This window comes from Acinonyx jubatus, chromosome D3, assembly GCF_027475565.1.
Source record: "Acinonyx jubatus isolate Ajub_Pintada_27869175 chromosome D3, VMU_Ajub_asm_v1.0, whole genome shotgun sequence".
Lineage (NCBI taxonomy): Eukaryota > Metazoa > Chordata > Mammalia > Carnivora > Felidae > Acinonyx > Acinonyx jubatus.
In genome coordinates, this window is record NC_069392.1 from 26,783,187 (window position 1) to 26,795,652 (window position 12,466).

The window sequence follows — 12,466 nt, forward strand, 5'->3', positions numbered from 1 at the left end:
ATGCATAAGGGCACTTGTACCCCAATGTTTATAGCAGCACTCTCAACAATAAATTATGGAAAGAGTCTAAATGTCCATCAACTGATGAATGGATAAATTGTGGTTTATATACATAATGGAGTACTACGTGGCAATGAGGAAGAATGAAATAAGGCCCTTTGTGGCAACATGGATGTAACTGGAGAGTGTTATGTTAAGTGAAATAAGCCATACAGAGAAAGACAGATACCATATGGTTTCACTCTTACGTGGATCCTGAGAAACTTAGAAACCCATGGGGGAGGGGAAGGAAAAAAAAAGAAGTTAGAGTGGAAGAGAGCCAAAGCATAAGAGACTCTTAAAAACTGAGAGCAATCTCAGGGTTGAAGGGGTGGGAGAGAGGGGAGGGTGGGTGATGGGTATTGAGGAGGGCACCTTTTGGGATGAGCACAGGGTGTTGTATGGAAAACAATTTGATAATAAACTTCATATATTGAAAAAAAAGCTACCAAAAAAAATAAAAATAAAGTCATATAGAAGGAGAAAAGAAAAGGAACCCAAAATAAAAGAAAAAAAAAAGCTGTTGGTGACCTCTGGATCCCACTCTCTGTGGCGCTTGACCGGAAATATTCATGATTGTTCTCCAGAGTGAGCCAATGTATACGGTGTAATTCTGTATAACACCCAAAGGATAGAGGTAAATGTGTGTTTGGGGGCCACAAATTGTTGAAACTCTCATATTGTTAGGGTCTCTTTTGGACAACTCTTTATGTGAATGAAGGAGCACATCTCCCCAAATACTGAACCCAATACCCCTTTTTGGTATAAGAGTATAGGGAAAGCATGTTAAAAACAATGATGGAGGGGCGCCTGGGTGGCTCAGTCGGTTGAGCGTCCGACTTCAGCTCAGGTCATGATCTCACGGTTCGTGAGTTCGAGCCCCGCGTCAGGCTCAGGGCTGATGGCTCAGAGCCTGGAGCCTGCTTCTGATTCTGTGTCTCCCTCTCTCTCTCTGCCCCTCCCCCATTCATGCTCTGTCTCTGTCTCAAAAATAAATAAATATTAAAAAAAAAATGATGGATACCTTCCATATCAACCATTCTGTATTCACTCTACATTTCTGTAATGAATAATTTGAACACGTTTGGAGTTTTAAAAGATTTTACAACAGACATTGCCGTATGTTTTCCCCTAGGACAAGAAAGGGGTGCAGGATAGAGTCCATTTTTCTCAATGGAAAAAAAAATCAAGGGATTTATCTTGATAGAATAACCTAAAATCAAGAGATAAACAAAACTATAAAACATATTAATAACTATGTATGACCAGATAGAGGAGATTTTAAACAATGGAAAAATATTTTGAGCAACCCCTAACTGTCCAGTTAGTAGCAGTGTTAAGATCTTTTAGATTGCCCATCTTCGAAGACGCTAGGTACAGATCTGAGAACTCACTTGCTATCAGATTTGAACTGCTCAGCTCAGAGACTGGCAGTTGGAAAAAGGACATCTTACATCATTTCATCACCATGGCAACAGCGCTTTCATGGGGAATGCAGGTGCACACCGTCCAACTTCTGCTGTGTGGACAGGTGTGTCTCTACAGAGACAGAGGCACCATTGGAGATTGAGTGCTTTTGTTTCAAAAGTTGAACCCTGGTCTCACACATTGTTATTCTTTGTTTTGAAAATAAACTACATGAAGGGAAATGACCTGACCCCTCCAACACCGATTATAATCTCTAGTCAAAATTTCAGGGTGAAGAGGGAAAAAGAAAATATTTTGAGAATAGAGGTCCCAGTTTTTTTTAATTTAAAACACAATCCATACCAATTTCTACCAAGCTGAGTCAAAGGACATCTCTAGAACGAAGTTTAAAATTTGTCCCAGATGAAATACTAGAAGTAATCATTACATCTTAAAGTAATTTAGTCAGGTTATAGACCCATTAAGTATAAAAACAATTTGATGTAGAGAAATTACATAGAAGGCATATTTATTTTCTTGGCAAAGGTGTGGGACAAGGAGTTTACTTTTAGCTCTTCACTGAAACACACATGCCTGTGTGTTTGATAAAAAACTACAAACAGCTACAATAATTACATGTTTTTTCTCTACCAAATTAGTCTAGAAGTTTAGAATCAGAGAGGCTACATATAGAAAAAGTCATAAAATGAAAATTAGTAATTATAATATTTACATTAAGAAAATATAATAGAAAGAAAAATTTCAACTAAAACTAAGGTGAACTGTTCTTGTGTCAATATGGGAAACATGAAAAGAAATGTTATCGTGGTTTTTTTGAATAGTAGAATCAGAATTCTATTAATTTTATATGTTCTAAATCTTAAGATTTTCTACTCTGCCATTGTATGTATGTTTTAATCAGGAAAACAATAGGAAAGGTGTTAAATTAATACAAATTTTATAAAGGTATAATATTAGGTAATAAATTTATGTATTTACATTGCAAAAAAGAAAAATCAATTGTCCAGGGCTTTGAGCTGAGATGCAAGGAGGACCCAGAACTAGCATGATCCCCCATTCTGTCTGCATGTACTACCTGGCCTAGACATGAACCCAGAGCAGGGGTGACTTTCAGGATTCCAACAGGGCACAATTCTCCAGGTCACTGTTCTCTGATAAAACTATGCAAAGTACATACATATTTTCAGCTTTTCCAAGAAACACACTGGAGAAAAGGAAAAACAATAGCAGTAAACAGTGAAGCTAATGTGAGTAATATATTTTTAATCCAATACATCCAAAATGTTAAGATTTCCACTGTAACACATGAAATGTGACCATATTTCAAGGGCTCGAGAGCCGCTCAGAGCTGGTCGGTACCGTAGAGGAGATATTAGAGATCATTCACAGCACAGCAATATAGTGGACGGTACTGTTCAGGATCTCCTAGGTTATACTTGAAGAACATAATGAAAAATCCACTTTGTCAGAATGAGTCCTGAGAATCACATCTCTGCCTGGAATCTCCAGACCCAGAGTCAGTGTGTGACAAAACCACATCCATGTTGCCAGGCATGGATTGGATGGTAGGCACTCAGTAATGGTTTAATCATCTAAATTCTCCATCTTGCTATCTCCTTAGCCATCTTCTTTAAAATGTGAGAAACCAATTAATGAATGTATGGGAATCATTTAAATTAAAATAATTCAGTGCTCCCCTCACCTCCCCTTGAATCCTGGCCTCCAGACTTACATTGGAGTTTCTCTCTCTCACTCACTGTATTCACACCCTCTCAATGGCTCATTAGTCCAATATTACTGTTACTTAATTCAGGTACATAATAGATTATTTTACCTGGAGAGAGTACCTTCCCGGTTCTCTGGAACACATGATATTGGTTTCTGGTGGTCCCCAATCAGGGAGAAACTGGGCCCCCAGGGGACATCTGGCAAATTCTGGATACATTTAAGGTTGTCAACAGTGGGGAAGGCACCACTGGCATTTGGCAGGTTGAGGCCAGGGATGCAGCTAAACATTTTTTAAGGCATCCTGCAGCTCCTCACAAGACTTATCACATGCAAAATGTCAACAGAGCCCAGTTTAAGAAACCCTGTCTTAAGCCCTGTCTATTGTCTCCTTAAGAAAAAGGAGGATTCCTCCCAATCTCTTTGAACCCAATGTTAAAGGGTCGATATCTATAAGGAATTAAGCACTGACCCCACTGGTGTGAATGCAATAAATATATTCTCATATTTAGATTTTGTAAAAAGTAATGAGGGCTTGACTGGCTGGCTCGATCCGTGGAGTGTATGACTTTTGATCTCGGAGTCGTGAAACTGAGCCCCAAATTGGGTGCAGAGATTACTTAAAAGGAAAATTAAAAAAACATTTTTTAAATGTTTATTTTTGGGAGACAGAGAGACAGAGTAGGGGAAGGGCAGAGAGAGAGAGGGAGACGCAAAATCCAAAGCAGGCTCCAGGCTGTGAGTCAGTCAGCACAGAGCCTGACACACGGCTCAAACTCACGAAGCGCGGGATCAGGAGCTGGGCTGAAGTCGGATGCTCAACTGACTGGGCCACCCAGGTGCCCCAAACGTAAATTTTTTTTTAATGTTTACTTGTTTTTGAGAGAGAGACAGAGTGTGAGTGGGGGAGCGGCAGAGAGAGAGGGAGAACACAGATTCCTAAGCAGGCTCCAGGCTGAGCTGTCAGCACAGAGCTGATAGGGGCTTGAACGTGTAAAACAACAAATCATGACCTGAGCCAAACTCGGATGCTTAACTGAGCTACCCAGGGGCCTTGTTAAAAACGAAAATATTTTAATGAAATGTAACAATCATTGTTTCGAGAAGTGTACTCTAAAAGGTCAGTCGGTGGACACCATCATTTCTCCCAATCTCTCTGTGATTGCAAATATGTATTTTCAAGGAATTGTGAAGCAAACTGACGGTGTTCAAAATCACAGGAAATTGTACAGTAAAATTTCTGTTTTGAAACTTCTGCTACCAAGTGTAACAGAAATGAAACTACTAATGTTACAATAAAACCTATCCTGCATCTTCTATCTAAACTAATACTCACATGAAAACTATTATTGATTAGCCATTTCACAGAATTTCCACCCCTTGTTAATCCTAGTAAAGTGTATGAAGTACAAATCTGTTGGTGGCTGGCAAAGGTGTGAACTCAGAGCATTTATAGTCCATTTAGAACAGTGTCTCTCAAAGTCAAAAACAGCCACCACTTCTCAATATTGCATTGTATGACTTTCATATTTGCTTTCATTTGTTCAGCTCAAGTTTGGAAATGTGTGAAAATGTACAAGAAGCAGAATTGTAGACTTTACTTCTGAGGTAGGAAATTAGAAATAATTCTTAATCTTATTTCCACTTCTTGATGTCCTGCCACAATTCAGTTAAGTTTCTTTTGCTTTATTGTTTACATAGTGTACAATCAAGTTGCCTCCCTTTCATTATGTTCTGTTGTTTGTATTACTCCTAGATAACCAGGAAAGTGTAGGGAGAAGCAAGGGCAGGAGATAGTGTATAGGAAATCTGATGGATTTCAAAGTATTAAATCATAGGTCAATCCAAGAGTCACTAATTGTCTACTTTTCTCCTTGTATTTGACATCCAAAATTAAGACCAACAGGCCCAGCTCTCTTCTAAATTTGTGTCATTAAAGAAAATTTAAGACCAGCCCCATCCAAATACAGCGACGGATTCTATCAAACGCCCCCGCTAATTGTCCTGGGAGAGCAAAGTACAAAAATCATTTGTCTTGGGACAAAAGGAAAGGTTTCTACAGGTAGGAACAATTGAGGGGACATTGGGTGTAGCGGAGTTTGGCCACACAGTAAGGAAGGATCAAAGTTCCCCGGAAAATGGGAAGGCTGAACAGGCACTTACGAATTGAAACGGCTACATTTTTAATCGTCCTGTGAAGAAGCAGGGGGTGAGGCTCCCCCTGGTTATCAGGAGACAGAAATATTTCCTGAACGGAGCAACTGCAAGATCAGGTGGGTGTTTGCCTTCCGGTGGGCATTTCAGAAGAGTGGATGGATGCCTTAAGCCTGCATGAAGCCAGGGACAAGGAAGTGCTTCCACCGTCTTTGACATAGCTCCACCTAGCGGGCAGCCGTGTTTACTACCACACTCTTCACCCAACCTTCGTGTGTCTGCCAAAGTCACTCAAGAACTACAATCCCTCCGCTTTTCTACAGTTGAAGAATAAAGACCCAAATAAGTGAGACACAACAAAAACTCAAATTTCATCGACAGATCACTAATAAAGATATTTAAAATGTGTATAATTTACGAATTATGACCTTCCCATATTTTGAATCTCAAATCTGTTTAAAATATGCTTCGTGGGCTTTGATATGCTGATAATTTTATATTGTACTGTGCAGGAAAACGTGATGGAAGTAAGAGATTTCTACTTTCTAGTCACTGAGTGGTAATAAAATCAAAGTGAAGAATTTAACTCCTAGCATTGGAACCAAGCACAGCCAATTTCCATCCCCTCCTCAGCTTGGTACCCCACAGTTCCTCAAAAATAGGTTCTGTGCCCATCACTCTGGGCCCACGTTTCAAATTGTTGAGCTAAAGTGAGATTTCATATCCTATGGAAGCTAAGTGTATTAAGTAGTAAACCAGAAGGTTTTAATTTTAAACAGTGAGTCAAATTGAAACGGTTATTTTATGACACATTATGTGCTTGACAGAAGCATATTTGTGTGAGCAACATAACTACGGAGTATTGTATAGAGAAATATTAATGAAATTAAATATTCATATCTTTTTGTCCACAAGACCAGGAAAACATATTTATTGACCACAGATAATTCTTCACATTTATCAATCCTCACTTTCAAAATTTCTGAAACTGCTTTTTCTTTTGAAAGTTCGGTTCCTTGTGGAACAAAAACACATGTGGCACCATTTCTGTCATCAGGAAATCTCAGTCCTCCCAGAATTAAATTAAAACATAATCGGATGATGAAATAGGTGAGCCCTGGTATGGTAGGCAAGGGGACCCTTTAACATAAGGAGCCACTTCTGAATCCATCTCATTTCAGAACTGCGTCCCCTTTGAAGGGAGTTGGGAACCAGAGAAGAATCTCCTAGAGGAGGAGTCCACTCTTCTGCAACTTCCTTTTTGTTGGTCAGTGTTCTACAGAAGGCACATGTGAGACAGCAAAGTGCAGGGAACGAATCCTTCTATGAATACAGCAAATGTTATTGAGGCCACCTCCATCACAAAGACAGTGTGTGCCCCTAGGGACACTGTATACACCTGGACCCTCTGCTCTAAGAGCTGTGGGCGGGAGTAGATTTTCAGTACCCAGGCTTGAGAGATGTCATGTTCTTTCTTTTCCCGAAACAGATCATGACCTCGACCATTATACGAGATGTTGAATTGAGTTTCTCCCATTGATTGGTTCAACCTCTCAGCTGTTGCTGTGGGTCTGAGCCACCTCCAGGTTGGTTCTGCGAGTTGGGAGGATCTCTCAGCCTAGACTGGCAATCGCAGGTGGAAATAGAATGAGACCCACCCATGTCAACTACACATTGTCTAGTAGCTCTATGGTAAAAAGAAACAAGTCAAAAATCAAATCATCATAATGGGCAAAATGGTACCACTTCAACATGTATTTGATTTCAAAAATACATTGTTTTTAAAACCTCAACAGGAAAGTTTCTTTTTTTCTTATTTTGTCCTCAGAATCAGTGTGCATGTCACACTCAGAGCACGGCTCAATTCAGAGGAGCTGAATTCCAGGGGCTCGATTTCCACAGGTGGTTGGTGGCTACAATATTGGACACCCCAGGTCTGGTCTATTTTACCAGCTCAGGTCAAAGCTGAATGACCAACTGAGTCTTTAATTCTTAGCATCTCAAATATCAGAAGATATCAGAAAAGCAGCACCAAGAGTTACTTATGTTTATATTTGTAGTGTGTGGCATTTCCTAGTAGAGGGAGGACACGTAGTAGGTACGTGACATGTCTATGCAAGCAAAGAGGATAAAACCCCACGCAGTCCTGTTCCTTTAGGTCCTTAGGACACTCTAATATCACGCTCATTTTTCCACAGAAAGTGGGTATGGCTGAACGTTTTAAAGAAGGAAGGAAATGTCTCATCTGCCTCAGTTATCTTGAAAAACCCATGTTCCTAAAATGTGGTGATGTCCGCTGCCTCCAGTGTGTCAATTCATGCCAGAAGGAGCCCTGTGAGGATGGTTTGTTGTGCCCATTTTGTCTGTGGTCACTCAAAAAGATAAGATCAAGACAGGTGGTCAGCTGGGGAAGCTGGTGTCTGAGATCGAGGACCTGGAGTGGCCTTGGAGAACTATTCTCATCCTTTTCACAGAAGGATGCTGAAACACCAAGGTGAGGCATCTGTCCTGTCCCAGGTCCTCTGACTCACGTCTGGGGACAGGAGGTAGGAATCGGCCTTGGCTAAATTAGATGTTGAAACACAAGGTCCAAGCAAATATAGGTGGCCCTTATAGACCGGATCCTTTCCTATGGGCAAGGAAAGCTTTACCACTCTCCCAGGGCGAAGCAGACAAGCTCTGCTCTACACAAAGCTGCAATTGGGGAAGCTAACGGAAACAATCACAAGAGGAAAAGCCCAAGTCCCACCTTCTGGGCCCTGTGAAGAACAAAGTGTCTAATGATACAGGGTGGTGAGAGTGGTGACCCTGGTCCCCACCCCACATGCAATACAGCCTATCATGACACCTGCACAGTCACAATGGACTGTGAAACTCTCCCCTCTTTTCCTCACTCATAATCCTTCTTCCTAACACCCGTCAAACTTTGCCTACAGCTTTCAATTAAAACACAATCCGTACGCGTCCTATTGAAATCATGAATTATATGTCTTTAGCATATTCCAGCAAGGTAAGGTCACAGAAGACACTGATTTTTAAAATATAATACAAGTTCTATTTCTTATATTTATTTACAAAATTGGAAATAGAATTGTAAGCTGGAGAACCTTACTCCTTAACATATTCCAAGTTAGCACTGCATTGAATTTGCTTCAAAATTGTCTGCTCTCTTTGGTTTTTCTGTATATATGACAAATCTGTGGAATCCCAGCCTGAGAAATGGTGCCACAAGGTGACCCAGGGCGTCCAGAGGACTCTGAAGGGTTTGAGGGGACGACTGGCCTTGGGCAATTCCCAGCCTGCCCTGGAGGCTGCTGTGGCCCCTACTTAAAGACAGCCTGCTCTATGCCCATGAGGATGCAGAGCTGAGCCAGGGGAACCACCTTACTTGATTCACAGGGACACCCCCGGCCTCTGTCCTCCTCCCTCTTTCCCCGGGAGCCTGAACTGGGAAAAACCCAGCCCACCCTACACTATCTCACCTTGTTGAGTGGCTGATGTGCTCCCTGTTTACCTTGAGAGGGCTGGGCAGCATAGGGTCCTGCAGGACTGAGATGTTGAACCCTCCAGGGACACCTTTCCCAAAGAACACAATGTGACCTGCTCCATGTGGCCCTGCAGGGGCCTCCAGCCCCATCGCCCAAATGCAGGAGTCAGTGGAGTCAGGAGTCAGTGGCCCAACAAAGTTAGGGATGGGCAGGGCATGGTTATATGCTCCCTGGGATATGTTGTCAATACACCCTTCACTTGTGGCACGTGGCCATAACCTTCATGTCCTCCTGCAAGGTCACTTGCATTGTGGGCTGCCCCAGCCAGCTCCTGAGCGTTAAGGTTCCCTGAAGGGCACTTGTTTGCCTTCTGCACTTCCTCCTGCCTCTCTGCACTCTATTTCCTCCTCCTGTCCCACTCCATGCCCTTTCTTTCTTGGCGCATTCTCTTTCAACCACGACAGGAGGATTTCTGGAATCAGATTCCTGATGGAATAATTCTTGTTTTAAAATTGTGTGATCTTGGTAGCTGAAAGGCAGAAGACAGTCATGCGATTGCAGAGGCCCCCATCCCCGTCTCTGGGGTAGGAGAGCACCAAGATGGGCTCGGTCAGGGCAGTCACAGACTCCCAGGGGGGCCCTCCAGCAGAGCGATCCCAGCCCTCCTCATTCCAGCCCAGTGCCCAGCCCACCACACAGGGCTGCTCAGCCCTGGAAACAGGGTGCTGCTGGGGAAGCTGATGATGGGATGCTGGGGAGATTGTATAGACATTGGAGATGCTAGGCCCTCCTGGGCCTGGATGGGACTGGGTCCTTCAGGATGGGAATCATCCAAAGAGGGAGCAGGGAAGAGTCACACAGGAGACTTAAGCACCGGAAATAAATACAAAAGAGCCAGAATTAGGAAGTAAATTATATCCAGATGGCTAGTGTCTGAATCCTAATCCTTAGGATCTGTAAAACAGACTTCTGCATGCACAAGGGCAGTGACAGTGATGGGTTGGCCGTGGGAAAGAGAGGATGAGGTCAGGGGAGGTGAGAACTCAGGCTGCTGCCTCTGGGATTACATCCCTGACCCCAGATGGCAACTGTGGCCTCACACTACAATCCCCCTGGGGCCCTCTTCCCACCTTTCTCCAATGTGATGAGGAGCAGGTCCAGGGATTCCAGGCCCTTCCTAGTCCTCAGATTCCATACCTGAGACCAGGAAGCAGCACCTGAGCCACCCCATCCCTCCAAGAGGCAGTCACTGTCCCTAGGACTTTGTGTGCAATACACTGCCCGCCTCCCAAGTTCCCTCCCCAATGACCACCTGGACTCCTTCCTGCCTCCAGATTCCTGTTCATTTCCCATCTCCTGGCCAGCCTCCACCTTTGTATTTTTCTCCAATATGGGGACAGTGGAACCCAAGTGTGCATGCCATGGGTATACTGCCACCTTCCCTAACCAATCATTCCATCATTTTATCAATCCAGCCAAATCCAGGGGCACCTTCATGGTTGTGCTGGGCCGTTGGAGAAGGCAATCCATTCCCCATACCGTGTGGCTGGCCGTGCCTGCTCTGACCTTAGGAGCCTGGGGGACACTGGATGTTCACAGAACCCTTTCCTCCGCATAGGTCCCAGCCCCTTAGGAACAGTGACCATGACATTAGAGGTAACATAACTTGCCCAAAGTCCCCCAGTCTATAGGTGAAGCGAGGGGAAAACATCAACAGGTGCAGCCAAAGAAACACCTGTGCCTGCCAGCCTCTGCCCTGAGCACTGGAAGGAGTGGAGGAAGACCCAGGAAGGCACAAGAAAGATCCCATGGGGGCTATAACCGTGGTGAGAAGCAGGCCCATTGTTGTGTGGCTGGAGAGTGGGATCTGACAGGGGCAGGAACCCCAGCCCCACTGCCAAGAGCCTCTTTCCTGGGGCTGTTCACTCCCAGGAGACAGCTCGGCGGGGCCTGGAGACCCAGTGTGTGCGAAGGCTCAGCGGCATTCACACAGGACTCTAGAAATCCTGTCAACCAGGGAGGTTATTAGCGGGTGGGGCGGGGGGAGCTGCACAGAGGTCCCTCCCACGTGGAGGTAAGTATAAAATTTATTCGGCTCCAGGGACCCAGGATTTGGGTGAGGAGAGGAGGAAAGAACTTGCTCCAGGGAGCACCTCCCACCTCACTTCTTCAGAAGGTCCCAGGAGCACTTGCAGGAGCTGGAGAGGAAACATTCTCTGTGATGCCCACCCAGAGAGCACCCTTTCACCCAGGGGCAAAGCTGAAGGTGGCCCATACAGGTGCTGCTCCGTGACCTGAAGGTGCAGAGGGAGAGGGTCCCCGGGTCCCCAGCACCCAGCTCACATGGAAGCACTTTGTCTCCGTTTCAAGGCTTAACCGACTGAGCCACCCAGTTGCCCGAAGAATCAAACAGATTGACCCAGGGTCGGTCAGCCATTCAATGGCAGAGCTTGGATGTAAATGTGATGCAGACTGCCCCCGAAGCCTATGCTTTGACTCATTCCATTGGATGCTCTGAAGTAGGATCCAGCACATCATGGGTGCACATGTGCTATTGTTTAAAGGTGACTGTATCTGGGTTGAGTCCCCAGGGGAGCCAATAAGAAAAGACAGTTGGGCTGCTTGTTGGCAGAAGCGGTGCAGAGAAAAGGTACAAGGGGTGTGCACTCACCTGAGACCCTGCCGCAGGTGACAGACTCATCGTGAGTCTGAGGAACCTCGGCTTCAGCATCCCTCAGGTGTGGTCCAGACTCACCTGTTTCCATAGTTCCAGTTCCATCCATTCCTTAGTTGAGATTTGCTTAGAATCCACAATGACAAACACCAAGTGGGGAATTAGACCAAGTCCCTGCTCTCATGGAACTTGAATTCTAACATAAAGATGAAAGAGATAAAGAAGAAAACCTGGAAATCAAGTAGTTTCTAAAAAGATACTAAGATATGAAAGAGTCACAGGGTTCTTCATAGAAAAATCAGAGAAGACCAGTCTCATGAGAACAGCTGAGACAAGAATGGAGAGAGGGAGGCAGCCAAGGTAGGACTTGGTGGAAGAGTGCTCCAGTCACATGGAGGAGCAGGTGCAAAGGCCCTGAGGTGGGAATGAGCGAGGCCCACACAAGGAAAAGAACAGATGCAGTTAGGAGGCTGACATACAGTCCACATGGTGAAACACAGGGGGTGCTGGTGTGGCATGAGGTCAGAGAGATGTCAACAGGGGTTTTAGGATGAATGGAACTTGGACTTCCTCCTGCGGCCACAGACAGCCAGGAAGCGGAAAAGCAGGATCCAAGTTACACAGACATTCCAATGTCCCTAACTGCCATGGGGAGATTGGAAAAGACAACTCCAAGAATGGGGCGGGGAGAACAGGTTGGAGGCCCAGCAGTGGTCCTAGCCCGGCCACCCTGAGTGACTTCTTGCTTTATCCCACTCCAGAGGCACTGGGATCCTGACCCCCCATTCACTAAGCTCTTTCTTGCCTCAAGGTTTCTCACAAGGCCCTCCCTCACCTTGCTCAGAGATGAAAGAGACAATCCCCTTTTCTTAGTTGTTCTTAAATCAGGTATTCTAATCCCAGGTGAAGCCAGCCTCTGGCAGCATCACTGTTTAGAGAAGAGAAGGTTTAGTTAACT